We start from the raw sequence: 5,000 nt of genomic DNA, 5'->3' as shown, positions 1-5,000 counted from the left end.
TGCGCAGATAAGGCACCAACACCCACACATGTCCTATACAACGGTGCACCCAACATCACAATAGTACCTCCTGTCACAGCGCACAAACAATGACATGAGTCAAAGACACAGGTCTGACACAAGCATAGAATTGGAGCGCCGCCTCTAATAAGCCAAAGGTGCATCCTGACGTGACAAATCTCATCATGTCACAAGCATTTCACTTACTATAATCACTATCAACGAACCTGCCGCCCCGCCCCCCCCCCCCCCCACACCTTTCCTTACAACAACGTGTAACCTAACCTAACCCATGTTGTACCTTAACCTAACCCATGTTGTACCTTAACCTAACCCATGTTGTGCCTTAACCTAACCCATGTTGTGCCTTAACCTAACCCATGTTGTCCCCTAACCTAACCCAAGTTGTCCCCTAACCTAACCCATGTTGTCCCTTAACCTAACCCATGTTGTGCCTTAACCTAACCCATGTTGTGCCTTAACCTAACCCATGTTGTCCCCTAACCTAACCCATGTTGTCCCCTAACCTAACCCATGTTGTGCCTTAACCTAACCCATGTTGTCCCCTAACCTAACCCATGTTGTGCCTTAACCTAACCCATGTTGTCCCCTAACCTAACCCATGTTGTCCCCCTAACCTAACCCATGTTGTCCCCTAACCTAACCCATGTTGTGCCTTAACCTAACCCATGTTGTGCCTTAACCTAACCCATGTTGTCCCCTAACCTAACCCAAGTTGTCCCCTAACCTAACCCATGTTGTCCCCTAACCTAACCCATGTTGTGCCTTAACCTAACCCATGTTGTGCCTTAACCTAACCCATGTTGTGCCTTAACCTAACCCATGTTGTCCCCTAACCTAACCCATGTTGTCCCCTAACCTAACCCATGTTGTGCCTTAACCTAACCCATGTTGTCCCCTAACCTAACCCATGTTGTGCCTTAACCTAACCCATGTTGTCCCCTAACCTAACCCATGTTGTCCCCTAACCTAACCCATGTTGTCCCCTAACCTAACCCATGTTGTGCCTTAACCTAACCCATGTTGTGCCTTAACCTAACCCATGTTGTCCCCTAACCTAACCCATGTTGTCCCCTAACCTAACCCATGTTGTCCCCTAACCTAACCCATGTTGTCCCCTAACCTAACCCATGTTGTCCCCTAACCTAACCCATGTTGTCCCCTAACCTAACCCATGTTGTCCCCTAACCTAACCCATGTTGTCCCCTAACCTAACCCATGTTGTCCCCTAACCTAACCCATGTTGTCCCCTAACCTAACCCATGTTGTGCCCTAACCTAACCCATGTTGTGCCCTAACCTAACCCATGTTGTGCCCTAACCTAACCCATGTTGTGCCTTAACCTAACCCATGTTGTCCCCTAACCTAACCCATGTTGTCCCCTAACCTAACCCATGTTGTCCCCTAACCTAACCCATGTTGTCCCCTAACCCTAACCCATGTTGTGCCTTAACCTAACCCATGTTGTCCCCTAACCTAACCCATGTTGTCCCCTAACCTAACCCATGTTGTCCCCTAACCTAACCCATGTTGTCCCCTAACCTAACCCATGTTGTCCCCTAACCTAACCCATGTTGTCCCCTAACCTAACCCATGTTGTCCCCTAACCTAACCCATGTTGTGCCCTAACCTAACCCATGTTGTCCCCTAACCTAACCCATGTTGTGCCTTAACCTAACCCATGTTGTGCCTTAACCTAACCCATGTTGTCCCCTAACCTAACCCATGTTGTCCCCTAACCTAACCCATGTTGTGCCTTAACCTAACCCATGTTGTGCCGTAACCTAACCCATGTTGTGCCTTAACCTAACCCATGTTGTGCCTTAACCTAACCCATGTTGTGCCTTAACCTAACCCATGTTGTGCCTTAACCTAACCCATGTTGTGCCTTAACCTAACCCACGTTGTCCCCTAACGTAACCCACGTTGTCCCCTAACGTAACCCACGTTGTCCCCTAACGTAACCCACGTTGTCCCCTAACGTAACCCACGTTGTCCCCTAACGTAACCCACGTTGTCCCCTAACGTAACCCACGTTGTCCCCTAACGTAACCCACGTTGTCGCCTATCGTAACCCACGTTGTCGCCTAAACCTGCTCTGTAATTGTTATACGACTCGTTCAATTAGTGTAGTGTTGCCCACCCGCAACCCTCGCAATATAGTTCGCTACTCGCACTGCCCGCTCCCCTGTGTATCGCTTCATGTTAAACACCTTGCAAGTCTTGCTGACTTTCCACATGCTCCTGCTGTACACTGTAATGTGGATGGCAGCAGGGCGTACATGCCGCCCCCCCCCCCCCCCCCACCTCTCCCCACGTCCCCCACCTTGCCCCCTGCCTTTCGCAGGTGGTTGGTGACAAGTTTGCATGTTCAATGCCCTTCGCATGCGACGTACGCAGGCTACGTTGTGGTGCGGCCTGTGTCAACTGTCCGCTGATGTCGTACGCGTGAACCACAATCTGTACTGCACATTCGTCCTTATGTACTGAATGATACATCGTGGCACATGTGTGACCGTACAACGACTGCGCCCAAAAACGGCGGACCATACAGTGCAAATATTGTGCACGCAGCTACGTGTCGTCTCCCTATGAGAGCTGGATTGCAGTGTGGTACGCCATAGAGACGTGTGGGAGGAACGGACGCCGTGGATGGCGATCAGCATGAGCTGTCTGTTGATGTATTCGGACCTAGTCGTCTCTCCTCACACACCGTGATGGCATGGTGCAGCGCGTTCCATATCTGCGACATGCTACAGAAGCCGGTTGACAGTCGTTCGAGCAATGGACATCGCATACGTACGGGGGCCACCTTCCACGTATTGTCTAGGGCGTGCACATTTTGTTGCGTGTATTGTGGGCAGACGTAGTGTGGCGTGACACCTGACACAGGCATGCAATAATGGTTGAAGTTGCAAATGGCGATGGACGCCTACGTTTTCTGGTGAAGTTACGCAAATGAAGAAATGGTAACCCGTTGTGGTGCGGTTGTTCTCGCTAGGGGTGAATCGGTGATGGCGACGATAGGTTGAGGTACTAACCGGTTGTTCCAGCGATACCCACCATGCCGACGAAACTGAACGGCATCTGGGTGTGAAGCGATACGCGGCGGTGGCTGGGTGGGACCGTCCCCGGCCGGTGAGGGGGCGCCTCCCGGCGTGCTGGCCGCGCGGTGCGTGGGCGCACGCGCTACAGCCGGCTGGTTGGGGGCGGCCAGTGGCAGGGCGCGCCGGCCGACGGACGCGGCAGGCGTCGCAGCTGCGCGCCGGCGCACCCTGCGCGCGGCGCCGTGCGGCCAAAGTAGGTCCTCGCGGGCCCGGTGCGAAGCGCGGTGGACATCTGCAGTGTGCTGGTCCGATTGAGGACTGTGTGCGTTGAGGATGCGCCGCCGCCCGGCGCTCGGCGCCGCGGACGCCGTCTGCTGCTCGGTCGCCCAGCGGTTCTCGCTGGTGGTTTGTATCGCAGCTGTGCGGATGTGTTGGCGTGTGCGCTGTGCTGGGAGAGTTCGCTTCGGCACCCAAGTGGGGCTTTGTGGCGCTGGCGTTGGAGCTGCCGGTCACCGTAGGTGGCGCGTGTTGTCTCCCGCCGGCAATGCCACGACAGCACGCTCCCGGGCCTCTGTCGGCAGCGGCAAGCTCAGTTGGGAGCACGGGTGGTCGCACCGAAAGCGTCTACTCGCCTAACTCCGGGCGATTGCGCCTCTCTCGAACCCGACCAAGTACTTGGGACGGCGCTGCGCGCCGCCGGGACCTGAGAGGGTTTCGAGGTGTATTGTGCAGGGGAGCTCAGCCTCCTCCTGTTTGCAGAATGATTGAGCGGACGCTTGCGTGTTCGCGCGGGCCCCCGGGACACACTCCCGGGCGGCCGGCTGCTCAGCTCTAGTTGACGCAGCTCCCTGGTTGATCCTGCCAGTAGTCATATGCTTGTCTCAAAGATTAAGCCATGCATGTCTCAGTACAAGCCGCATTAAGGTGAAACCGCGAATGGCTCATTAAATCAGTTATGGTTCCTTAGATCGTACCCACGTTACTTGGATAACTGTGGTAATTCTAGAGCTAATACATGCAAACAGAGTCCCGACCAGAGATGGAAGGGACGCTTTTATTAGATCAAAACCAATCGGTCGGCTCGTCCGGTCCGTTTGCCTTGGTGACTCTGAATAACTTTGGGCTGATCGCACGGTCCTCGTACCGGCGACGCATCTTTCAAATGTCTGCCTTATCAACTGTCGATGGTAGGTTCTGCGCCTACCATGGTTGTAACGGGTAACGGGGAATCAGGGTTCGATTCCGGAGAGGGAGCCTGAGAAACGGCTACCACATCCAAGGAAGGCAGCAGGCGCGCAAATTACCCACTCCCGGCACGGGGAGGTAGTGACGAAAAATAACGATACGGGACTCATCCGAGGCCCCGTAATCGGAATGAGTACACTTTAAATCCTTTAACGAGTATCTATTGGAGGGCAAGTCTGGTGCCAGCAGCCGCGGTAATTCCAGCTCCAATAGCGTATATTAAAGTTGTTGCGGTTAAAAAGCTCGTAGTTGGATTTGTGTCCCACGCTGTTGGTTCACCGCCCGTCGGTGTTTAACTGGCATGTATCGTGGGACGTCCTGCCGGTGGGGCGAGCCGAAGGCGTGCGACCGCCCCGTGCGTGCTCGTGCGTCCCGAGGCGGACCCCGTTGAAATCCTACCAGGGTGCTCTTTATTGAGTGTCTCGGTGGGCCGGCACGTTTACTTTGAACAAATTAGAGTGCTTAAAGCAGGCAAGCCCGCCTGAATACTGTGTGCATGGAATAATGGAATAGGACCTCGGTTCTATTTTGTTGGTTTTCGGAACCCGAGGTAATGATTAATAGGGACAGGCGGGGGCATTCGTATTGCGACGTTAGAGGTGAAATTCTTGGATCGTCGCAAGACGAACAGAAGCGAAAGCATTTGCCAAGTATGTTTTCATTAATCAAGAACGAAAGTTAGAGGTT

The 5,000-nt window shown here is 53.8% G+C and overlaps 1 non-coding gene across 1 annotated transcript in view; it reads left to right on the top strand.

Moving 5' to 3' along the window:
• The first annotated feature begins 3,913 nt into the window (after positions 1-3,913).
• The window catches only part of LOC124734082, a 1,909-nt gene continuing 822 nt past the window's right edge, over positions 3,914-5,000 (top strand). The window contains exon 1 of the ribosomal RNA XR_007009314.1: positions 3,914-5,000. This exon is cut by the window's right edge and continues 822 nt beyond it. This is a non-coding gene — a ribosomal RNA (small subunit ribosomal RNA).

The sequence above is a fragment of the Schistocerca piceifrons genome, unplaced genomic scaffold, assembly GCF_021461385.2.
Source record: "Schistocerca piceifrons isolate TAMUIC-IGC-003096 unplaced genomic scaffold, iqSchPice1.1 HiC_scaffold_1422, whole genome shotgun sequence".
NCBI classification, from domain to species: domain Eukaryota; kingdom Metazoa; phylum Arthropoda; class Insecta; order Orthoptera; family Acrididae; genus Schistocerca; species Schistocerca piceifrons.
This window is presented reverse-complemented; position numbering and strand designations above follow the sequence as displayed.